We start from the raw sequence: 26,753 nt of genomic DNA, 5'->3' as shown, positions 1-26,753 counted from the left end.
GTACAACATGACTCTCTAACCCTTTGTGCAGACGTTCACATGCTTGAACGCAGAAGCCTAGACTAAATGATTTCTCAAGGTCCTCTGCAGCTCAGTAAACTCTATGTATCCCCACAGTTTAAGAGACTTCACTAGTGGAAAAAAAAACTGTATTGTTAATGCATCGGAATTTTTTTTTCTGTCATCACTTTCCATTTTACTTAAAGGTATAATAGAACTATTTTTAATAGACAGCACTCACTTGGCAGATTTCTTAGAATTTCTGTGCATGATATACTTCATTTGATAGTAAACACAATAACAGTTTTTTTTTCCTTTAATCCTCACCAGAGAACATGCTTATTGATTTGGGGGAGAGGGGAAGGGAGGAAGAGAGAGAGGGAGAGAAACATCAATGTGAGAGAGAGAAATATCAATCAGTTGCCTCTCATATATGCCCCACCTGGGGACCAAACCTGCAACCTAGGTATGGGCCCTGACTGGGAATCAAACCCACAACCTTCCAGTTTACAGGATGGGTTTATGGAGTGATGCTCCAATCAACTGAGCCACACCAACTAGGGCAACAACTAGTATACTTTAAATAGCTCACTCATTTATATGGTAGCCCTGTCAGTAGGTTCTACCATAAATCATTTGATACACCGAACTCTGTGTCTCCATCAGTAATGAAATAGGCATTTTTATTCAAATGTAGCAGGATGTTCAGCTCCCAAGATAATGATTAAGCGAAGATCTTTTTTATTCTGCAGACAAAGCACATACCATACTTACAGTTTAGGCTCTCAGGGACAAAAATCTTAAAGGAGGCCAAGATTTCCTTAGACTTTATGGAAATAACCCTTTTAAGTTTCCATTTTTTGGTGGCCCCTCTCTATGCTAATTCTGATTCTTTCTCCTGGGGTCAGGGTATCATTGACTGGCCGCCCTCTCCCTTGCTACTCTGTAATAGCACAGTGCACTGTTACTTTCCTCAGTTCTCTTGCTAATGAATATTTCATCTGTCTGAAGGAATAATCACTGTGTGTTTACCAAATGACAAAATGACTTACAAAAATGTACTTAACGGAAAATCAGTCTTTCTTAGAATTACCAAACATTCTTCTCTGAGCTCTTTACTCCACCTCTTCAAACTATTGTCAACAATAAAATGAGCAATACCTTCAGGTGCTCTCTTATGATTAAAACCAGAAGCCTGATGCAAATTAGGACTCACGGGTAGCACTCACATCATACAGTACATAGATGGAAGCTCAGATGAAGGTGTGCACACAAGAGCATCTTTCATTTTGTGTTCATTCACAGTGTACGAAATATTCAAGCATCAATCAGGGCACTTTTGAACAAAGCAATGTGTGAGATTAAATAAAACGAAGAAAGGCATTGATAACTTGTATTGTCTATATTAACCTTTCATTGATGGTTTACATCATACACTATGAATTATATCCATCCCATTTAACCAAGTGAGAATTCTGCAAATAAGAGAACAACATCAGTTACCTATTACACAGAGTGATAGTCAATGTCCCTTAAATCTGTGGTCCCCAACCTTTTAAGCACCAGAGACCAGTTTTATGGAAGACAATTTTTCCACAGGCTGAGGGGGCAATGATTTGGGGATGATTCAAGTGCATTACATTCAAGCTCACCTCCAGCTGTGTGGCCTGGTTCCTAATAGGCAGGGACCGGTACCAGTCAGTGGCCTGGAGGTTGGGGAGCCCTGTGTTAAAGTGTACCTTTTAAAATTAAAGTTTGCAGGCACTTAGTCTGAGGCAAAATAAGTAGGTGCTATGTTTTCAGAAAACTGCCATTTAAAATCATACGAGTTGAATAGTTTCAAATGACATTTGTGAGACATCTAGTGAAAATAGGACAATATTTGAAAGTCGCCAATTCAACATCTATCCTATAGTAAACACCCTGACTAGACTACTTCAGATTACATTGCCCCTTTGTACTTATTTCAGAATCTTTGTCATTGGGTTTTTATTTTTCTTTACCCTTACAAAAAAAGACTATATAGCGATTCTCAATAAGCTTTGTAAGTGTGTTAGGCTGAAGAAATAATAATTTCAAATTTATTAAGGTGAGATGAAGAGCTGGACTTGGCCTCACCCAAAAGACACTTTGCTGCATCCAGCTGTCAGGCTCGCAATATCATGGGGAAGATCGTCTGCCCAGAAAGGTTTCCCAGAAACCACAAGAGCCATTTCTATTAACTCTGATCCCACGTCTTAAACTTCCAATGTTGGACTTACTGTTGGCAAACATGGATGCATTTCAGATTCCGGCTTATCTATAAATACTTAGCAACAACCAAGGCTTTGTTTTCAGTTTTGTGATTGTTTTATCCCGTGTGTGTGTGTGTGTGTGTGTGTTTCTAAAATAGCGATGCTTCTATTTTTCTTGAAAAGATCGGAGCTAAATGATACAAGAAAATGAATGGAATCTACAAGCTAAGGTTCATCATGTGCCTTGCACATACATGGAAATGTATGAATGGCTGTCCTATCCACAAAATAAAAGAATGTAATTAGGCATTAAGATTAGTAGACTCCAAAGAAGAATGATGGCACTATTCAATGTCTTTTCAGGGAAGTCTATGGCAGTGAATGGGTAAAGTTAACCATCTTACCATATTTCTGCCCCCACATTAAGACGATTATACAATATCATGGGGTTATGAGCTGACAAGTAAGTGAACTGAGAATCCGCCCCCCTCTCTCGCTCAGTATACATCATATGCCACAAAAGATCAACTTACCTGTATAAGTGCCCCCTTGCAATGAAATCAAGTGTATCAGTTTAATTCTTCTTACTTAGTATCCACTTCTGCTCCTCTAAAGGCTAATAATCTGTTTTATTCCTTATCTTAGCATTGCATACAGGTACTTTATCCTGTTGTAAGATCTTTTCTTTGCCTACTCTCAACCTTAGAGAGAGAGCTTGTAGCACTAGGGGGAAATCTGACCATTAATAAAATAGGCCACACACAACACACAAAAAGAAGGAGGAGGAAGAGGAGGAGGAGAAGAAGAAGAAGGATGAGAAGGTGAAGGAAGAAGGAGGAGGAGGAGGAGGAGGAAGAGGAGGAAGGGAAAGGAAGGGGAGGGGAGGAGAGGGGAGGGGAGGGGAGGGAAGGGAAGGGAAGAAAAAAAGACAATCTACATGATACTCTCTTATTCTTCCTTACTTAATGGCATGGATATTCTACCATACTTTGATTTTTCTTTTTGGTGAAGTGGTAAAAGTTAGGTCACAGGAATGTTCAAGGGGAATTTAAAGATAAACATGTTTTGGATTCATTAATCTGTACTATAAAAAGGTGATTGTCAGCTATGAGCAAATCTAACACAGAAATCCTTATAGGATTGACTGCAAATATACAGGAAGTTAGCAGATGAAAGCTCAATCTAACTACATCTGGACCTGCATCTTGACTATTCCAGTTTTACATAAAGAGAAGATGATGACCAAACTCAAATATAGTGATAAACTTTTCTGGTGAAAAGTGATATAGTGATATTTGTGGTTCAAGACAAGGCATTCACACCAGACGGCTATTGTTATGTTGGTTGTTGTCAATTTCTCATGTGACAGTCTAAGGGAAAAGAGGTCAGTGCCCCTGACTAAATAGTCGGATATTGTATGTTTTAAAAATTCTTAAAGCACACTGGTTGAAAATTGCTGCTCTCTATAAAAAATGTAATTAAAATCCTTCCCTAGTTTCTCCATGCCTATAGAAGTGGCTTTTAAACAGTGTTCTTAGGTGAATTTGTTTCAAAGGCTGCCCTTAGGCCAGACAGGCTCAGCAGGTAATGCACCAAAATTTGAAGTTCACAAGTAGCTTTAGAAAACCACTGGCCTATAGGAAAAAGGAGAGGCTCCTTTGGACAAAGAAGTCCCTCTTCATCTGTCCCCAGCCTACCTCTCCAGCCTCATGTCTTCTCATGTCTACCTTCCACATCACCCTCTAGCTCAAAACAATGATTGAGGTTCCTGTAAGAGACCAGATTATTTGATGTTTCTGTGCCACGGCTTCATTTGCTTAAAACATCTGCACACCCCTACCATTTGCTTGTTCATCAGATAATACCAAGTTGCTATTCCCTACCCCCTACCGGTCCACACGGACAGAATGGCGCTAACGTACCTTCTCCATGAAGTCTTTTAAGATGCTGCTTCTCATACCTCTTCTAGATGGAATTGATTACCCTCCCCCCTTTGTGCCCTCACAGTGGCAATATTAGTGGTAGAAGTGGTAATTAACATTTATTGAGCATGTATTATATTATATTTCAAGTATTGTACAAAGTGCCTTATATGTCACGTGCATTCCATTGTAAACCTCTCAAGTCTACGAGGTATAATTATTACCCCCATTTTAGAGGTGAGGAGACTAACATTTAGAAAGATTATACTTAATCTACTTGCCCAAGTTGTACAGCCAATGTCTGGCAGAACTGGATCATCTCACCTATTTAAATCTCAAAGCATATGCACTTAAGCCCTGGCAGGGTAGCTCAGTTGTTTAGAACATCATCCCCATACACCACGGTTGCGGGTTTGATCCTCGGTCAGGGCACATACGAGAATCAACCAATGAATCCATGATTAAGGGCAATGACAAAACAATGCTATTGTCTGTCTCTGTCTCTCTCTTTCTCTCTCTCTCTCTCTCTCTCATTTCCTTCCTCTCTCTCCCTCTAAAATCAATAAATTTAAAAACAAACTTTAAACATATGCACTTAACCTTTACAACACAGGACCAGGTTCATTTTACTTAAGTCAGGTGAGTAGGGAATAAGTCAGTAGGGTTGGCAGACACTATGGAACTGAAAAGGTACACTCCAGCTATAAGCATTTTAAAAGGGGAGGGGAGGGGAGGGGAGGGGAGGGGAGGGAGGGTGGAGTAGAAGAGACCTGTGTTACAAACAAAACAAATCTGAGGACTGATTCTAAGCAAAAGGTCAGTAGCCTGAGACTCCTGTTTCGTACTACACTCAATTCCCAACTTTATGTGTGTCATAAAACCCACGCCAGGATAATTTATTAGGATAGCAGTGCCCATATCTTTCTTGCAGCTCTAGGTACCACATGAAAGAAAGATAATTTTCCACTTTTCACCAATCCACAAACCTTGCATCCTAGACATCAAGGCAGATGGATGGGGGACAAGGGGATGGGACGAAGGGGTACAAATGGTCCACAGAAGAAGAAAAAATGGTATATTTCCCCTGAGACTGGGAGCAACGGGGAACTGTCAGGTATTTCAGGGCTGTACTTGAAATGGAGGGACTTGATATGGATATCCAGGAAAAACTGGTCACTAAACAAACATTCCTGTGCACCAAAGTCAGCGGGTACCATGCCTTGCAGCAATTATGACTGTGGACAGAGCCTTCTCTCCAAATTTTCTGTGCCAAGTAAACCTCAGTGTAGCAGTTCCCTACTGCTACTGTAATAAACTACCACAGACTCGGTGAAGTAAAACAACAGATTTATCATACAGTTCCGGAAGCCTGAAGTCCGAAATGGGTCTTTGTTTTTAAGTTTCTTTTTAAAGATTTTATTTATTTATTTTTTAAAAGAGGGGAAGGGAGGGAGAAAGAGAGGGAGAGAAACATCAATGTGTGGTTGCGTCTCACATGCTCCCTACTGGGGACCTGGCCCGCAACCCAGGCATGTGCCCTGATTGGGAATTGAACTGGTGACCCTTTGGTTCACAGGCTGGCACTCGATCCACTAAGCCACACAAGCCAGGGCTAACATGGGTCTTGATGGGCTAAAATCAAGGTGTCAGCAGGGCTACACTTCTTTCTAGATGCTCTAGGGAATAATCCTTTCCCTTACCCTTTCCAGCTTCTAGAAGCTACTCTCATTCCTTCACTCATGGCCACTGGATTCAAAGCCATCAATATTAGGCCAAGTTTTCATGCTGTCACCTCTCTGGTTCTCTTTTCTGCCTCCCTCTTCCTCTTTTTTAGGATCCTTGTGATTATGTTGAGTTCACCCAGTTAATCAGGATCATCTCTGTATCTTAAGGTCAGCGGAATAGCAACCTTAATTCCATCTGCAATCTTTTTTTTTTAAACTTCCTTTATTTATTTTTAGAGACAGAGGAGAAGGGAGGTAGAAAGAGAGGGAGAGAAACATCGATTGGTCACCTCTCCTACATGCCCCAATAGAGATCCGAACCCGCAACCCAGGCATGTGCCCTGGCCCTGACCAGGAATCAAACCTGTGACCTTTGGCTTTGTGGAACTGGGACACACTGATCAGGCCTCCAGCTGCAATCTTAATTTCCCTTTGCTATGTGATGCCACATATTCATAGATTCCAGGGATTAAGACATGGACATCTTTGGTGGGGGGAGGGGACATTCTGCCTACCATGACCAGTGATTCCTGTGTATTTTTTGAGTGGGAACTATTTGAGATTATATATCTCATTGCCCTACAGAGTAGGTTCTCATGTATGAATCATTTCTAAGTTAGAAAAGTAATATGAATGCCATGAGTAAATCAATTCATATGCATTCCATACCCACGACACTTGATTATTTTATTTCTTTGTATACAGATCAGTCCTCACCTCTCTAACATGAGCCTGGGGTTAGGAACACTGTCCCTTATTGATTTTTGTTTCCCTAGCACCCAGCACCGTACCCAGCACACTGTAGGGACCTATTGATGTTTGTCACAATGATAAAGAAATTAAAAATGCTTCCTCTGGAAAAGAGCAGCTGTAAAATTGTATTTGTCAGTTCAGAGCCGTACGTATCTCGAAACTGAATCAATGGGTAAAAAGGGAGGGGGGAGCTGAACATATACTGTATTAAAAGTCATTTAAAATAGATATCAGAGGCATTTTTTATTATTTCTAAAATAGATCACTTGTCAGTGGAATAAGGAGCAAAAGAAAGGGAACTGCTCCCTTAAACCATATGAATTCTTACTTATATTCATTTCAAACCAATAAAGGGAGAGTCACTTTTAAACATTATGATTCATGAACTTCATTTACCACTTGGTTTTTTTTTTGGGGGGGGGTGGCGTTGATCAGAATGGCCATCTTTATACAGTATTAGAATTGTTGACATTTTACTGCATTACCACATCTCATTATTATGTATTAAATGCTATTATTTATGGCCACTACTTAATCTGATGCGAAACAGAAAAATTATTGAAAGCTTGGCATCTCAGGGATAGGTATTTTATAGGGATGAAGGAATGACTAGGAAGAGTCAATGGTCCTTCAGCTGCCCCTCAGATCATTAACTCCAAGTGGTTATTTGCTCCCAGGAACTGTCCTGTGCCCAGGTTGTTATTGCTGTGATATGTAGATGAAGGAGAATATATTTTAAACTCTTTAATATAAACTTGATGCTCATGAAGGGTGCCAGATTGAAAGCACTGGAGTCTGAAGTCATCAGGTTATGCACTTGGCTGGTTCGAAGTTACAGAGAGATGCTTGACCTTGAATGACCACCTTGCAAGAGGCAGAAAACATAGTTTTGCTGAACTTCAAAAGACTGACAGAGAGGAGCAGCATAGAAGCATCCCAAAGTTAAGCATTTTTATCAAGGAGGAAAATGAGACTACTAACTAAACCCCTACTCGAATCTATGTAATATAATGCCAATACTGGTGTGCACGGAGAATGGGGGTGGTGCTAGTGGTGTTAAGATACACAAGTGCTTTCAGATAAAAAATAAATAAACATCCTATTACCACAGAAATAAGCCGCTTAAACAAGCAGCAATCTTTTTAACAACAGGTGTATTGCAACTTAATGGCCAATCTTGATTCCAATTTGCATACTTGAGAAGAATCCTTAATTTTCTAAAAATTATAGAGTGTTTGAGTAGGAAAAAAGTTGGAGCTATCCATCCCAAAGCTTTTATAATAGAATAAGTAAACCAAGGCTCAGAGTGGAGAAGTTGCCTGAGGAGGAACACATCCTTAGTGTAAGACTGGGAGTAGAGCCCAGGTTTACTGATTGGCAGTCAAGGGCTTTTCTACTACACAGTGTTCTCCAAGGGAGTAAACACAGCTGCTCTCTGAACCTTTTAAATATTTAGAGCCCAGTATTTTCATAAGTGTGCATTCTTTTGGCCTCTTAGGCATTTATCCTCCACTCTGATCTATTCATTCACATTATGTTAGTAAGACAATCATTTTTCACACATTTTACCTTCTTAGTCTGAAAAAAATACCTTTCAAGTTAATACTACGTAACGATCAGACTCACAATTACCAAATTAAGAAAATTATTTTCACAAATGATACAATATGCAAAAATCTCAACTTCCTCGGTAAGTTTCTTTTTTAATCTGTCATTTTATTTTCTGATCCTAATTTTTTTTCCCTATAGTGATCTGAACTTTTTGGCAGTAGTATTCCCTTAAAGACAGTACCCTAGAAGAATCACGAAGTTAAAACTGACAAATCAATTTAAATTCCTATTACTGGTTAATCTCAATTAACTGGAACCCAATTATTTTTTAAAAAATCCTTAATGTATTTGTACTTGTACTATATTTTTTTGAAGGGTGATGCAAATTCCAAGATTTTAAGGATTTCATTTTTTAATGCAATTTCATTATTTTAACATACTTAGAGAAATTATCAAGGAATTCCAAAGACTTACCAAAACTTCAGATCATCCTTTTGACTTGTTTGTAAGTTGGGATGAGAATTCTTGTTTGAATAATGACGTGTGTAGCGCTGCCAGATACGCAATGCCTCCTGTTCCGTATTTACCAAGGAATCGTAAGAATGCAGACCAATGAGGGGAGCCCTTTAAGTGACTTAGAATTTCAATCACAGGTGATCCTTGAACAATGAGGGTTTGAACCGCATGGGTTCACTTACCCGCAATTTTTTTTTCAAATAAATCCAGTCAGCCCTTCCTATATCCGGTTTGGGTTTTGCATCTACAAATTCAACCAACCGCAGATGGGAAAACTATTTTCGCATTCTGAACAGCAGTTTCCCAAGCATGGAGTCCAAGACGTTGGGAGAAAACAGTTTTTCCTCCGGATCAGTTGAAAGTGCGGATGAAGGCAGGCTGTAGTTAAGTTAGGGGGAAACAAAACATATATGCCGACTTTTTTAAGGTCAATTTATGGTTTACTAAAATATCAGTTACTTACGTATACTCTTAATAAATTTATTACACAGTACAAAACACCATCCAAAATTCAAGTTGTAAAAATTCCATAATGGAAACAAGACAACAGGAAAAAGTATTCTAGTTATCTTACTTTTTGCCTTGTGGGTCACACAGCTTTGGCCAGTAGTGTCCCAGAGGTAACCCAGATTGTTAAAATGAGCCAATTTTTCCACAATCAACCTCAATTAGTTTTAGTTCATATTCAATGAAATGTAAACTTGAAGGAAAAAGAAAGGGTATAAGTAATAAAACATGGTCACTACCACAGGGCTCTGACTTAAGTCCTATATATTGTAAGATTGGTGTATCAAGATTTATATGTGGATTTTTGACTGTGTGCAGGGGAGAGTCAATGGCCCTATCCCCCCGTTTTGTTCAAGAGTCGACTGTAATCTGAGATCTCCCCTCATCTGGCCAGTTTCTCACATATTCCATCTAAAACAGAGGGCTGAATATAGAAGCAATCACTTTCTCACTGTTCCGGGTTAATTCTACCTACACTGGTACCTTGAGCAAAAGAAAAGGCACTCAGTAGCTGCTTAATAAATATTTATTCAGCATATGGATCAATGGATGAATGCAATACCGTGACAATACACATAATTTATCTTCAAACTTTTCTTAAAAATTTAAGCATTCATTTCAGGAGGCAAAGATTTTTTGTCAATCAAATTATCTGAATGGAAATATTTTTGCAAGTGATAAGGAGAAATGCCATGTTTATTTTGCAGTCAATGAGAACTATTAACTTTGGTGTTACCGAATTCCTCATTGGCTACTGCTGTTCCCTTGTACCTGGCAGATATTCTTATTAGTCAAGGAGTAGCTGTGTGTGGAAAACGTCACAGAATTATTCAAATATGTAGCACAACCTCCCCATTTGGTTTTGCAAAGACTAACAATAACAATTATGGAGTACGGACACAAGCTTACATATACAATGGTCAGAAAGTTTTTTTAAAGTTTAAAACAATGCAATTTCATTAACGTGGCACTCAATAAATATAACAAAATATGTCACTGGAACTTTCCATTTTTTTCACATGGTATAGCTGTGTGTTCAATTCCCGAAGTAAATTTCAGTGTAGAATGCACATACCTTGATAGAGCCAGAGGTTACGGGAATCAAAAAGGAGACAGCTGAATAAAGTTCGTCCTTGTAATTCCTGTAAACAAATTAGGCAAAATTATCCTTCAAATATATGTACAAGCAAGTCTAAAACAGTCCTTATATAAGAGAAAGGAAGAGACACATGTGGGCTGGGAGTAGGGGTGGGGGTTGACTTCATTTTATCATTTACTTCGGTTTCTTAAAAGGCCTCCTTGAAACTGCAAACCATTATATTAACTATGTTGCTAATAGAGAATTCCTTCATTACAGATGAGCATACCTGGAAGCCTGTGGAACGCTTACCCACGAAGACTCTCCCAGTTTAACACTATTCAGTTTTCGCTCAATATCTCACTCATTTTGAAATGAAATGCCCGCAGTTTCAGGAAGTTTTCATCAATGTAAACAATTTATAGTAATTGTAATTCCTTCATTAAGATAGTCCCTTACATATATCATGTAATCCTCAAAACAACCCTGTTACAAAATTGGGAGACCGAGGCCTAGAGAGGCTCAGTGGCTTACACAAACACACACGGGCGGTTACTGGTAAAGCCAGGACTAAAATCCATGTCCCCTCACTTTAGTTCAGTTACGTTTCTAATGTCCCATGTGACTTCTTTTATTTAACAGTTAGAAAATTAACTATATGTCTTCGTATGCCACCCTTGGTCCTGGGCAATAAGGCAGGAACTGGGCCCTGTAATGATCCCCACCAATTACTCAGCTTGAGAGATACACTTCTCTGGCTTGTATAATGCCATGTATTTTTTAAATATGTGTGTGTATATATATATATATATATATATATATATATATATCTGTGGGTGGTATGTGTATATGGATCAGATATATATTTTGACATAAAATATTAATATACTGATAAATGAAAAAGTAATCACAGTGTAAATCTTGCTTAGAAAAAGGTAAATATGTATGTAAAATATATTATTTGGATTTTCTAATTTTTCTACAATGAGCAGGTATTACCCTTATATTTAAAAAGCTGTATGTTTTAAATTCTTCAAAAACCCATTCTAGAAAAGGCAGTATGGTAAAGTAAAGCAAAAGCAAAAAGAAAAAGAAAACTTTAACATTCCAATATTTTATGATTGGCACTTAATTAACCTTATGGCCCCAATTTATCAATCAAGTAATCCCAAAACCTATTTTTTTATATTTGAGGCAAAATCTCAGTAGTAAAGGCAATAATTTAAAATTTCACCACTGTAAGAGACAAGGTAATATCTAAATACAATTTTTTAAAAAATGTAGGTCAATAACATCATTGTCACCTTTGATAAAGATCACCAAGGTGACCTCGTAATGATGATAGAGTATTATATTATTATTAATGATCTCCATATCCAATACACTATATATAAATCATTCATAATAGACTGAAGTGGTGCTCTTGATTAGTTGCAATCTAATTGCCGATGTACATTTTCATCACTGTTAATGTTTCTCACAAAAGCCATAGTTCTGCTCAAACGTTTATGTGGTCCCATAATAGTGCTAAGTTAGAATCTTTCAAGGGAAAACATTTCAGAAAGTACTTGGGTCTAGACTACAAAAAGTATTTCTGGCTCTCCCGCCACACAGACCAGAGTAATTCTGTAGAAACTGGCTTCATACCCATCAAGATTATTCTGCAAGGAGGTTAGCAAAAATGTTTTAAGAAAATAAACTGCCCTACATGCAGCATTTTGCCTCGGTGAGATACACATAAGAATGGGAAAGAAGACTTTAAAATGATATAGCCATTAGGAGTGTATCTCCCACTTATGATTAGAGAAAGCCAGTTCATCACACATTGATCTATATATGATCCCCCAGGTTACTTGCCATTACTTACCAGTTCCAAACATGTACCACTTCCCTCACCTTTTACCTCTATTGGACTCAAGGGTTCACTTTCAAAAGAGAAACTGTTGGCTGTCTTAATACTGCATGTGGGCTAGCTGCCCTTTAAGAAAAACAAAAGTTAGAATGTCTGACAGAACCGTCATCAAATGCAGCCAAATAATGCATACTAGAGGCAATAGCAGCAGAAGCCACGAATGTTTGAAATGCATCTCACGGAAATGACTATTGGTTTTGGAGATAAGGCTAGAGCCTACAAGCAGAGTCCGAATTCCAAATCTGAACAGCCCACTAAGAGATCATCTAACCCAGACTTTCAGTAGTGTTACTGCCTCTCGTTTGGTCCTACGTAGAGAATATTCTACATCCTTCAGTTCTCAGCTTCCTCAAATGAAATTAGCATCTGAGCTTGGCTATGGAGATGAAATGTGTAAATTGGAGGTGAGCAGAAGAAAGGTTTAAAAGTCCAGTCCAAAAATACGTACATATGTGTGAATATGCATATACGTGTATATGGATAAATATCTTTCTCAGGTGGATTTTAAAAAGTATAATTTCTATTTGCTTACAAAATGGGATGCTTTTAAATGTGTTTCAATAATTACTCAATTATATACTAATTATAACACCTATATTAACACTATTTTTTATTTTCAAGGGACTTTGGGCTACATATAGGTAACACTTTGTTTTACTAATGAGTATATCTTTACATTTTGCTACACATGCTTTCAAACCTCTGATGCTATTTTTCTAATGGGACATTTCCTCAAAGACCTTGTAGAAAATAATTGCGTTAATAACAGAGACAGTTTCCCCATTACAATGATCAGTGCTCGCAGACAATAAATGCTACAACACTCCGTATTGTCACTTTCTTCCTTAGGGCCTAAAGAACTTCGAGGTTCACGTTATTGGCTGCAGCTTCTTTTTTGTCTGGCAATATGGGCATTTCTAATGATGAGACCTGCCAAAACTTGTCAATGCTATTTTTCTTCTTTTCCATTAGAGGTTACTGTGGCTGAATAGCCAAGTAATCTATAGTCCAACTTCACTTCATTGTTTTTACTACATGACATGAAGGAATATAGTGAGTAATCACTTCTGTTTTACATGAAGCAAATTGCTGGTGCTTTCCATATGAAGAAGCCTTAACTTACCTAATCTCCCTGGAACATCCTGGTTAAATCCTGCCAGGATAAACTCAGCCTTCCTAGGTTCTCCAGTGGGTGAAGACTAGATTGAGTCAGTGGATCTCAATTATTTCCCCTGTCTGTAGACTTCTTTAGCCAGAAAACCAGTTGGCCCCAGTACAACTGGTAAATTCCTTTCCTTCCAGCACCATCATTCAAGGACAATTGGTTTATCCTCCTTGTTATTTATTACATAATCCACACTTCTAAGGTGGTAATATTTATTTTGGTGGGGTTTTTTTTTGTTTCCTCCTTGTTTGCTTTGCAAATGTATTTTTTCCATAATAAAGTTATACAGGCTTATTATTGAAAATCTGGAAAACACAGAAGGTATAAAGGGAAAAAAATCTCCTATTGCCCACTCCACCTCTGAGATAATTATTTTAGCACTTTTACGCACCTTTTTCCTGTCTTTTCTTCTTTCTCACATATTGGGAATATATGATTTTGTATACTGCCTCATCACTTGATAGTATAACATAAACATTTTCCTCTTATCAGAATATTTGTAAACATCATCTTTAATGGCCATAAAATATTACACTGTCTAGATGTACCATAAATCACTTAACAATTCCCTGATTGAACATTCAGGTTCTTTCATTTTTTCCTCCATTACAAATAATGCTTGATGAAAATCTTTGCAAATAAAGCTATTTCTGCACTTCACATTATTTCTTTAGGACAAAATCCCAGAAGCAGAATTACTGGGTCAAATGGAAGGGGCATTTTTAAGGTTTTTGCTGCAAACTGCAAAATCTATACCAACTGACACTTCATCATGTCCTTACTATTCATTTATTCAACTTGTTAAACACCTACTATGTCCATGCCAGGCACTGCGCTTGGTGATGCATATGGCTGCAGTAATAAACAAAACACACACAAAGACCATGCTCCCATGGAGTTAATATGCTAGTAGATTTGATAAATTTGATACCAGGTAGTGATGAATAATATGAGTAAAAATAAAAGTCGATAAAGGAACATAATCAACAAAAGAAAAAAGCAAACAAAATATAACCAGAGACACTGAAATTAAGAACATTATAACAATAGCCACAGGGGAGTGGGGGGGGATGGTGGGGAGGGGTCTATAGGAACTACTATAAAGGACACAAGGACAAAAGCAAGGGGGAGGGTAGAGGTGAGGTGGGACTGGCTAGGGTGGGGTGGAGGGATGGGGAGAAAATACAGACAATTGTAACCGAATAAAAATAAATAAATAATTTTTTTTAAAAAAGTGGATAAAGGCACATAAAAGTAGAATGATGATAGGACTCCTTACACAGGATGTCAGGGAAAGCCTCTCTGATGAGGGGACATTTGATGAAAGATCTGAATGAAGTGAGACAGTAAGCCTATAGAAATCTTGGAGAAAATTCATTTCAGGCACAGGAAATAGCAAGTGCAAAGGCCCTGACAGAAAACAATGCATAACATGTTTAAAAAACAAAATGGAAAGCAGTGTGGCTAGAATGTTATAAGGAAGGTTTTGTGGGGAGAACGATAAGACATGAGGCCCAATAAATAGTCAGGGAGCAAATCATGTAGGGTCGTGTAACTCATAGTAGACATTTCTTTCTGAATTTTAAGATTTTATTTATTTTAGTTATTTTTTAGAGAGGGGAAGGGAAGAAGAGAGAAATATCAATGTATAGTCGCCTCTCGAGCGCCCCCTACTGCGGACCTGAACTGCATCTTTAAAAAAAAGATTTTATTTATTTATTTTTAGAGAAAAGTGAAGGGAGGGAGAAAGAGGGAGAAATATCAATGTGTGAGAGATACATCGATCGGTTGCCTCTCACACGTTCCCAACTGGGGACCTGGCCTGCAACCCAGGCATCTGTCACGACTGGGAATCGAACTGGAAACCCTTTGGTTCACAGGGTGGCACTCAATCCACTGAGCCACACCAGCCAGTTCTAAATTACTTTTTAAATTTTGTTTTAAGTGTGATAAGAAGCCAGCCATTGGAGGGCAGAGTGGGAAAATCACAAAATCTTGTTTATATTTTAAAAGGATCACCCTGGTTGCTGTATAGAAAACTATATGGGGGCAAGAAGGTATATACAGGCAGCGATAGGAGGCTATTTCAGTAGTCTAGGTGGGAGATGATGGTGATTTGGTGTGAGGTATTAAAGATGAGGGAGGAGAAAATGATTCAGATAGAGAATATGGTTTGAAGGTAGAGTTGGCATTTGTTAATTGATTGGATGCAAAAAAGAAATCAAGAAAGTCTCTAAGGTTTGAGGCTTGAGCAATTATACTGAGTGTGATCTTACAAAACAAAAAAATCCTTGTATTTATTGGCTCTCTTTTGCATTTGTTTTCATCATTGAAAATTGAGGTTTTTTTCACCGCGGCTGTTGTAGCTCAGTGGATTGAGCGTGGGGCCTGGGAACCAACAGGTCACTAGTTCGATTCCCAGTCAGGGCACATGCTTGGGTTGCAAGCCAGGTCCCCAGCAGGGGGTGCATGAGAGGCAACAACAAGTTGATGTTTCTCTCCCTCTTTCTCCTTCCCTTCCCCTCTCTCTAAATGAATAAATAAAGTATTCAAAAAAAAAGAAAATTGAGGGGTTTTCCACATTTACTGGCCATTTTTATTTCCTCTTATGAGGCATTTATACAATTTTTTCCTCCTTAGCTTCTATTTCATTATTTTCTGGTTTTCCTTCTACCTCTGCAATGTTATTCTGACTTGCTCTCTTTTGAAGGCTCAGTCTTATTTCACCAGCCTCAAGTTCAGCGTTTCTCAAGATTTCAACTTTGCTTCTCTTACTCTGTATATACTCCCTAGGTGAACTCATCTTCCTATTGTTATGATTTCAACTACCTACACTGACTAATGTCACACAAATCTCTACCTCTGGACCTGATCTGCAGATGTGCAATTTCTATCCATCACAAATCTTCTCCATCTGGGTGTCTTGATGGTATCTCACATTAAATAAATCCAAACCTGACCTCATTATCCACACCCAAACAGATATTTTTCTTCTGTGTTCTTATATTGCTTAATGGAATTACTTAATTTCCCAAACCAAAAGCCTCAATCAGTCCTCCCTCTCCCTCACTCTCTAAATGTAATCGATCTCCCGGCCCCATTGATATTAACTTATGATTGGATCTCAAGTGTTTCTCCTCTTTTCCATCTTTACCGTCACTGCCTTGGTTCATACCGTCAAGACTGCTTACAACTGCAACACAGTCTCTCAATGTCTCACTGCTACTACACTCAATCCACTTCAATCCACTCTTCATACAGATGTCATCTTTCTAAAACCCAAAGTCAGTGACCCGCCCTCCCCTCCCCACTTTATAGCACCTCATCTATTTCAGCAGACTGTTACAAAGTAGTACATTGCATGATTTTGGATAAACATTAGAAAAACCACCCTTCCCTCCGTATAACTCTCCATGCAGGCAAAACCAAACAGATTCAGTCATTTAACAAATATGTTCTAAGCACCTTCTGTATGTCATGCACTCAGAAGTAAATAAAATAAGACATTATTCCTGAGCTCTGTTCGCCAGACTCGGATAAGAAATAAAATGACACTTGATTATCCTGGGTGGGTATTTTCCATTGCTAATTTAACCCATGTGCCCTTTCAGAATCCTTCTGCCACGTGGAATGCAGTTCTCCATAGTCTCTAATGAAAAAAAATTCCTGGCTGTTCTTTAAAAGCCAATTCAAGTGACATATCCTTTATAAAATCATACGTACCTTTGCCAGAGTATTCTAATTATTCCTCTTCTAGAGCATCCATTACATGATAAGAATAAGTTTACATGTTTGCCTCCTCCACTAAATTTTTTTAATATCTTCGTATGGCTGGGTAAGCAGAAGCATTTAAAAAGTTTTGGCAAATAAATGAATGAATGAATGAATGAAGTGAACGAACAGATGGATATTTTTCTTCATGAAGATTGATTTATGACGCATAACCAAAAACCATGCAATACTAAAGTCTTTGGGGGGGGAAAGAGTCCAGTCCATGAGACCTGTAGTCTTTGTGGAAAACACTTGAGACTCGAAGACTGCTCCAGAGCTCTGTGTAAATGTTGATTCTTCTTCTGCCTTTTCAACAGCAAAGCAGCCTGAAAGATTTTGCTAGAGGTGTGGGACATTGTTATCTCGCTACATCTATTGCTGTTTTACGCAGTGTCTGAAACATGTTTTATTCCATGTTTTATAGAAATCTATTGTTAAAATTTGCTGTGTTCCGTGTTAAATTACCCTTAAGATACTGCCCTTGCACTGAATTCTAATTGTTTACATTAAAATTACCTTACTTTCACAAGTTGTCCAATGTTTCATCAAGGCAATATCTCAAACAGGGGAAAAGAACAAAACAATGAAAAAAATGTTAGCACCCTTGTGTTAACACTTCATGGATTCACAACCAAACATAAATGGTATTACACATAAGTGTTGACATTTTATTAGACTAAACATGAGAGATAAATCACAAACGTACTAACAATGTATGGATATGTGCACAGAGTAGATCTGTAATAAACAGTACCAACCCAGGAAATAGGTGTTATTTTAGCTCCTACCCAATATAACTGAAAGAATGTATGAGCCAAAAACAACATAAAGAATAATATTTCTTATTATACTTATAATGATCTAGGATATACATAAAGACTTGGTCAGATTTAGAAAGAGAACAAAAAGATTAATCAATCTTAATACTTCAGTAAATTGGCCCAGAGCTTTCTTTCTCATAAACCTATATATACTACCTCAACTCTTGGAAATAGTTGAAAGAAAGAGAAAGGAACAAAAGAAAGGTGGAAGGACTGGAAGGAAAGAGGGAAAGAGGGGAGTGAGGAAGGAAGACATGAGAGTGATTTTATTGGTACTTCAAGGTACAAGAGTCTTCTCAAGGCTAAGCAATAGGTATCAATTAGTCAGTCAACTGCACAGCCTTTTCCCTCCGTGGTCACTAGATCTCATTAGTGAAATTAATACTATCTTTCCAAAAGGAGCTTATTTGACTTGCATAGCAATTCTGTCAATGCTTCCTTAAATTGCTTGAAGCATTAATCATATAACGAGTCACAATCACAAAACCATATTCTTTTTGGGCATAGAGCAAGCAAATAGGTGATGTACTTGTATATATCTGTAAATTATGCTTGTGAATCTATGTCTAAAATGTACATATACTTTTCAATAAATATTCCTTTAGGAAAAAAATTCCATCCCCACACACATGAACACAAACATATTCTTGGGCTAGTTAATAGAGCAGGAGATCACACATCAATATCACTCAAATGCTTGCAATTGAAGAGAGCAGCTTTAAAAAATGAAAATCATTAACACTAAAAGGGGGGTAATGTGCAGAGAACAAATTTAAAATGTTGATCGGAAACATTTTGTTGATGGGAACTGAGTTAGCTAGGAATATTTCAGGTCTAGAAGGCTTCAAGTCACTGTGTGGTTGTGGTATATTTATACACCTCTATATTTAAACACAGGTGGTAATTAGCAAGATTGAGACACCTTTAATAACGCATCATCATGGGTGCAAAGGATGTGTAGCATAAGATGAGTTCATTATCAATAACTTTCCTGAATTAATCATCTCTTAGGACATTTAATTTTAAATGTACTTGAAAAAACCTGGATTGAGATAGGCCATCTGCATATCTTTTTCTAATTTCTCTTAACAACTGAAGAGTTTTCTTCAAATGTCTACATACAGCTGGGACACAGGGATTGCAATATCTAATAAACCAATTGTCCGTCTAATCTGGCACCTTCTCTTTGACAGGTGTCTAAAGCAGATAGAGGCATCAGAAGTAATATAAACACTTAAAATTCACCAATTATGCAAAACCATACAACTGGGAAATTTTCTCCTTGACCTTAACTAAGATCAAATTTTCCCTGAAGTATGCAAACTGATAGCAATGTACTTCTTTTTTTTGGCTGCTTTTAAACCCTTCATCATTTATACAGGCAGCTAAAAACACTAAATTGTGTTTCTAAACATGAAAATGAAAATGATTCCCTTTGATAGAACCATATAGGAATTCTCCTGAAAGTTACACACAAACACACACACATACCTGCATCAGCATTCTGAATAACTACAGTACTTCTCGGCTAATTAGGAAAACAATTGAAAAGTAAATACATAGTAATTTCAAAAAGGAAACTGAGGCTATAAATCCAGAACATCATTTGGATGAACAGTCAAAATTCACTGATCAGGTATTTGGAGCCATCCAGATGATCGGATTGACTGATTTTTATTTCATTGTGCATCCAAATGCGAGCCATCTGCCGAAAGGTTTGAGGAAGTCGATGGGACACAGAGGATAAGGCACAGATAGATTCTAGGAAATCTACATGTTCAACAATGACGACTGACTGAATTTTTCATATTTTACTCAGATATTCTGATATCACACAGATACAGCTCAAGAAGTGAAAACAAACTAAATAGTTAACAAAACCTATGTAATCCAACACCCCAAAACTGGATACTGATATCATCAATATTCCCTAAAATGTAGAAACGAAAATAGAATACTTCCTAAACTTCTAAATCACTACTTCATTCTATCTTTAATAATTCTGTCTGGGGTATTTATATTTTGAAATTCTAGTCACTTTCAAACAGAAAAATACCTGGCGAGATACAGTATAGATATAGATTTAGATCTCCATTCTCTTTTCATTACTAAAATCCCTTTTGGGGATCACTCTTTCTTAGCCATAATCTAGAAATTTGTTCACAGCTATAAATTTACAGAAAAAAAATATTAGCTTCTCAGAGCCAAGTTGATAATATTGCAAAGGGTTTAACATGGACTGCAATTGAGCTCATATTAGAGTTTGTGATTCCAAATTTCCATTTTGTAAGTTTTAATCAACCACAAAAATGTTAGAACAGAATATGAGAAACATTAAAAGGCAATTTCCTCATTGTCAACTATTTATCAACTGAACTCTTTAGTCAATTAAAATTAAAACCATCAGTATGCTTTATGGTGGCAGGTAAAATGAGTGTCTTACAGATTTCAAAGAAATGTATTGAAATCCATTTGGTCTCTGCAATAAAAAGAAGTGGGACATATATAGTTTAATAAAATTGTTTTTATATTTGAAAAGGAAAAATAACCAATCCTACCAGAAAATTTAAACATCATTTATACTTTATTGTTATCACTAACTAGGTTTCTTCAAAGCCTACAAAATCATAATTTGAAAGAACATATTTTTCCAAAGAAATAGCTATTATGAAACTATTACAGCTGTGAACATCCTCATAGAACAAAAATGCTCTATAGCGTATATAAACACTAATAGGAATGCACAAATCAAACCTCTGTTTCTGCGATTATTTTCAAAGAACTGCTTGAGTAGGGACAAAGAGGGTTGCAGTAAGATTCTCAGGAAAATGACAAAGATGGCACTGATTTTTGTTCTGCTTAATCATTTGTTGCTCGAAAATTCAATTCCCCAGCCTTTTACAGTTACTTTCAGGGACCAACAGGCTGGCATGAAATTAAATTAACAAGCAGGTTCCCATCCTGAATTAGTGACTCCCAGCTGTCTGTCCCATCTAGTTTCCATGGCAGTAAAAGAATCGTAGAAAATGAGGTGCAGGAAATTGTAAAAAGCCAACATATCAAACTCTTCAAGTTGATTTCTTTAAACTGATGAATCAGTACCGGGGGTGGAGGGAAGAGGCAGAATTGAAGTTAAAGTTTTTAATTTCCTGGCTTGTTGAAAAGGCCAATGTGTTTTTGTTTTTGTACTTGTTGAGGGTTGCAAGCAACATCCTTTGTACATATCATACAAGGCTGTAGATTCAGGATGGCATTTAGTTCATTAGTTCATTTTACAGCAACCCAAGAGTGTCTAAGGTACTCCGTGTTTTAAAGTGTTGCATTTTATTCTTTATTTTTGACAGAGATATGCAAACTTGTCAGCATATTAAATGACTCCAAATCGTACAGAAGTTAAGTAAAAAATTCTCTCAGCCATTGTTTGTTTGCATCAACCCGAACAGCTGGGTGGTTGACGGAACTTTTCACTCACATATTGGGGTGTCACCTGGATACAGCCATAAAGACTTGTCATAAGTACCCAGAAAAAAACATACTAATCTTGGCACATACCTACTATAAACAAAGATTTGAATCCCCTAAGTATAAGCTTCACAGACAGTGAGCTACTAATACGAAGAGAGATTATTTAACACATTTTCCTGTGTTCATTTCCCAATTAATTTCTCCACTCACACACTAACAGGAGGGCGGGATGGAGAACCCAATATTTCAGAATCATTACATCACATTGAAAACATCATCCAAGAGGTAGTGGTTAGTTGGCATATATGCATGTTTCACCATATGCTATTGTTTACCTAAAGTGGAGGCTTGGACAGGAAGTAAAATTCAGAATTTTTTTTTAAGTTGTAAATCATCCAAGATTATACTTCCAGGTCTAGAAATGAGTCCTGATGTTACATAAGAATTTAACAGGCTTTAACATTTACTGTAAAAATATTTACTATCTCTAATTAAAACCAGTTTGCTTTGATTATAGAAATGTTAGCAGGGCAATTGATATAAATATTATTATATAATAATTTTCAGTTTGTGCCATCATGGTCCAATTTCCTCAGCTCTATTTTTCATGGGTTCCAATGTAAGCAATTTTGTTGGTCTGGTTAAATGATACCATAGTACGTCTAGCAAACTACAAAAACTCTATACATTATATAAATTGTCAGAACAGAGTACTGCATACTGAAGAGACACCTACGATTGGACCATCACGGGTGTTAGGAATAATCAAAAGCTGCATAAAACATGTTATAGCATTCACCTGCTCAAACTAAGCACAGTTCTACCTGATACTATTTGATATTTACTTTCTCAGGTCTAAAATAGTCCATGGAAAACAGAAAGGAGTAGAAATTATATATTAATCCAGATTTCAGGATGTTGTACCTGTTAACGGGAAGGAAAAAATAATAGTAATCTCCATTTAGAAGAGTGATTTAATCTCCACTTAATAGAGATTCTGATTTAACATTCAGAATCTGCAGATGATTTTAAGCAGTTATTGTATATGGGAACAGTTCTGAAATTTGATTCCTTACACTTTTATTGTAATCAGCAGCTACACGTCCAGCTATATATATACATGTGCTATTGATTAGGATTGCTAGAAACTATCCCTTACGATACCCTTCATCATTTAATCTACCTGTAGTTGTGCTAGTAATCCAGTTCAAACCTTTTTTCCAAATGGTAAATGATAAGAAATTTCTTTTTTGTTAAGTATGCACAGATTACTACTTTTGAAGGCACACTGAAAGGAATTTAAAGAAATATGTAATTTCAATGAAATTATTATACATCGTGTCTATCTGATCCATGGCATTCTCATGAGATTGCTTTTAAGTGTGTGCATTTGTCTGTGTGTATGAGAGAGAACAAATATGTGAGTACGAAGAAAATTTGTTTTCATTAAAAAATTAATCACTGAGTCAAGTATTCAAAGTATTGGTCTTCTTTTGACCTCAGGTCAGTAGGTAGGTAAATACACAAATAAATAAATCGCTTCTTTGGGAAACCTCAGGAAATTTATTAACCATAATTTATACCAAGCACTTGATAAATATACTTAAAACTGAAAATGATGGACTTTCAGGAAGCTTCAAGCAAAGACTACATGAATTCTAATTGCTATCTCTAACGTGGAACGGAATAGAAAATTTGTTGTATTAATATTGATCCTTCTTACCCCTTCCAAGTTTTGAAGTTCCATACTAAGCCTTCTGTTCTCAGAAGCAACATGTCAAAAGAATATTTTGCAGTTTGACAATTTAAAATAATACTGTACAGAATAAACTTGAATGTTTAAATGTTCTGCTTCAGCCCAAATCTTTGTATTAAAGGCACCAGAAAGGTACAATGACTATAAGGGAAACTATGATCATGTCAGTGTTATTTACACATCTGATAGCTAAACTGAAACTCTGAGGCCTTTAGGGTATTCAGACTTCCAATTAGGCCTTAGAATGAGATGGTAGTTACATATAATCTGATTTTACTTTTTAACACACTTACATGTTTGAATATTTGGAATGTCACTTAATCACCATTACAGCACAATGATTCTACAAAGCATTCTTCCCTTCAGCCCTATTGTATAGTTCGTCAAATGACATGACCGTTTTTTAATCATAACTGGAATCTAGAACTAATGGCAAATAATTCATGTATTCAAATATGTTCGTTTTCTACTATGTGCCTGGCCTTGTTCTAAGGACAAGACTCTTAGTTTTATTGTGCAAATGCTAACATTTCTTCCTAGAGTTGTTTTTCAGAACAGCTGCTTTTCAAAAATATTTGGGGGACGATCTGAAAACTTTTAAATAACACTTAAGAGCATAGATTCATTTTACAAATTACATGAACCCATTTTCAAATGTACATTGTGACTTTTGTTATCACTAAAAGGTTCCAACATGACTTTGGCATACTTGAAAGCTCTTAACTACCCTTAAAAAAAAAAAAAAAAAAAAAACTTTGCGATAGTAAATTATTTAACACATCACCAAAACAAAGTCTTATGAACTCAGACAAAAATTGGCAAAACCGGGATTCTGCTTTTCCAGTTAGTTACTTTAAGGGTCATACTATGCCTCATGAAAATTCATTTTCCCCCCACATTGCAGATATGAAGAGCAAGGGGTGGGGGTGAGCAAACAAGCCAATGCTGGGTAATCATGGAGTAGAATGTAAAGCTGTGGATCTCCTTTTCATAACAATAAAAATAATAACTGTTTCCTTCTTAAGACTCTTTCTTGGCAGCATTGGAGTAACCTATGCTCCAAATCGAAAGTCTGCGGACTAAGAAGATGGACTAGGATTATTCAGCCGAAAGATAATAGAGCAGACATTTGCAATGCCTTCCCCAAACAGGTTAAGAGTATCGATTGATTCTCACAGTACAGTGTACCCGGTTTGTTAATTTTAATCATAGAACAACCATCTAAAATTCAAGGAAGCTACGACCCTTACTTATCGCAAACGAGATCAATTAAATGCTAATATAACAGTACCTATCAGAGTCCACTGGGGTGTTTCGTTTCTTTTTGGTTTCTAAAACCAAATGGCTACTAATTTCCCATCTATGGCACCAGAAACTTCTTTTTATATTTCCTCGGATCACCTCAAAAACACCTCTGGAGGGGGGCGGATGAGAAAGTTCAGGGTTTCTCCTGACCATTTGCTTCATATTGGACATGTAGAGTTTTTCTCCACATATTAGCATATAGTCAGTAGCAGTGATGCAGATCGGCTAAACTCGAAGCTGCCGAGGGCAAGCTCGAACTGCAAACCAGCCCCCGTCCCCGCCCCTACTCTCTCCGTGGCGAAATGAATGTCGAGACGGCATCTACTAGTGGAGTGAGATCGTCTGTCTCCGTAACTGTAAACAACCGGCTGCACTGTGTTCGCTGAAATGTTTAAATACACTCCTGACTGCAAACATATCCACTCACCGAGTAGCGCCAACAGTCTCCCCTTCTCCACCTCTAGGAAAAAGCATCCTAAAACTGAATTGGCAGTCTGCCGGTTGTGGCGTGGACGAAAGTGAGGTTACATTTCCCGAGGCAGCCGAGAAGGTACTAGGCGCTGGGCAGATGGGCTGGCTGCTGCTAGATTCCCGGGACCAATTCTCAGGATGAAATGTGAAAACGCACCAACCCCGGTAGCTGAGCGCGTAGTTAGAGCCAAAACCGACGGTTCCCAGGGCACCCACTCCTGCGTAACGACTGCCCCTTTTGACAAAGATTGGGGTGTAGAGAAGACGCATCGGGTGGGGCCCCAGACAGCATAGGTTAGGAGGTCCTGAAGTTCCTCCCAGAACCTGCGCTCCCCGAGTGAGATTCGAAGAGATATTCAGAAGCAAACAGGTACTAAAGTGTGTCCTAGCCCCTAGGCATCTTCTGAGAGATGGCAGGAGCTTAATCCTAGTGGCCGAGCCTCGGGCGGACATTCCAGGTGGGAGGGATACCCAAGGAGAGGCGCCCCGATAGTCTCTCCTGGGACCCAGGCCCCTCCACCCTTCGTCCGTGTCCACTTGTTAGACTGCCGGGACTCTGCGTGAGAGTCCAGGCGAGGACCCCCCTTTCAGAACCCGAGGAGTTGGTTGGCAAAACTGTCACCTGAGAAGCCCAGGGAGCCCTCGAAGGGCAGCGCCCCCCACGGCCCCGCTTGAACCTCGAACCAGGCCGACCTCCTTTCTCCCCCGGGTGGTCTCGAGCTCCGAGCCCGGCAGAGCCCGAAAGAAGGAGCAGAGGTTCTGCCACCTCGGGCAGGACTCCCAGAGCCGACACAGCTCGACGCTCACGGCCGGGAGCCGCCTTCCAGCGCCAGCAGCCTCGGGGCGAAGTTCGCCTGGAGTCCTTGGGTTGGGAGGTGGGGGGCGGGGGGAGAGCCAGAGGGAGAAATGCACTTACCTGGTCCGGGCACAAGTTTTGATGCGGTCCCCAGGTGCGGTCCCCCGCCCCCTTGCCAGGTGCTCAGCCCCTCCAGACGTTGCCGGCACCCCAGACTTCAGGCGTCTCAGCCGGTTCCTGCAGGAAACGACTGTAAATCCACATTACTGTTCGAACTGCCGCTCCGGCCCCTGCATCGCTCTCCTCCGGCCTGGGGCAGCGGTACTCTCAGCCAGCAGCCGCCGAGGGCAGGGACCGAACCTGGCTACCACCGCGCCAGCGGACGCCGGCTGCCAAGAGGGTGCTTGCGCCCCGGGTCCTACGTGTGTGCGAGAGTGTGTATACGCGTGTGTGTTCGTGAAAGAGTCTGCGTGTCTGTGCGAGCAAAAGGGGTGAGCTCAGCCCCCGGGGCACTCGGAGGTGAACTCCAAGCAAAGCCGGAGCCTGCAGCGCTCCGGGGTGCGGGGCGTCTGCACAGCTGCGTTAATGTTGCCGTGGCCGCCGCCGCCGCGCTCTAAGGCTGGTCGCGGCGGTGCAAAAAATGTTTCTCCGCTACTCGAGACCAAAAACCTGCCCTGTCTACTGAGCATGCCCGGTTTGACAGCTCCACAGCCGAGGGTTTTTTTCCCCCCTTTTCCCCAAGACTCCAGGTTTTAGCCGCAGCTGAGATAGGGGGAGGGAGGAGGAGGGCTGAGGGAGCAGGAGGGCTGAGGGAGCAGGTATCGGGCAGAGGAAGGGAAGTCGAAGAAAGATGGGGTGTTAGAAGGTGGAGATAGGGTAGGAGAAAGCTGAGGGTGGGAGCAGAGGAAGGAATATGGATAAACAAAATTTAGGTTTAGTACAATGAGTACCTGGCCAGGGGACTCTCGTGCAGCTTTTATTATTTTTTCCCAAGGGTTAGATGGGA

The 26,753-nt window shown here is 38.8% G+C and overlaps 1 protein-coding gene across 1 annotated transcript in view; it reads right to left on the bottom strand.

The window, feature by feature from the left end:
- The window catches only part of TENM1 (teneurin transmembrane protein 1), an 854,561-nt gene extending 828,202 nt beyond the window's left edge, over positions 1-26,359 (bottom strand). The window contains exons 1-2 of the mRNA XM_053917142.1: positions 25,868-26,359; positions 10,283-10,349 (exon numbers count right to left, since the gene is read on the bottom strand). The gene's annotated coding sequence lies outside the window, so the exon portion shown is untranslated. The remainder of the gene's footprint in view (positions 1-10,282; positions 10,350-25,867) is intronic.
- Between the last annotated feature and the right edge of the window lie 394 nt (positions 26,360-26,753).

Source organism: Desmodus rotundus, chromosome X, assembly GCF_022682495.2.
Source record: "Desmodus rotundus isolate HL8 chromosome X, HLdesRot8A.1, whole genome shotgun sequence".
Classification (NCBI taxonomy): domain Eukaryota; kingdom Metazoa; phylum Chordata; class Mammalia; order Chiroptera; family Phyllostomidae; genus Desmodus; species Desmodus rotundus.
The sequence above is the reverse complement of the archived record's forward strand: the minus strand, read 5'-3'. Positions and strand labels throughout refer to the sequence as shown.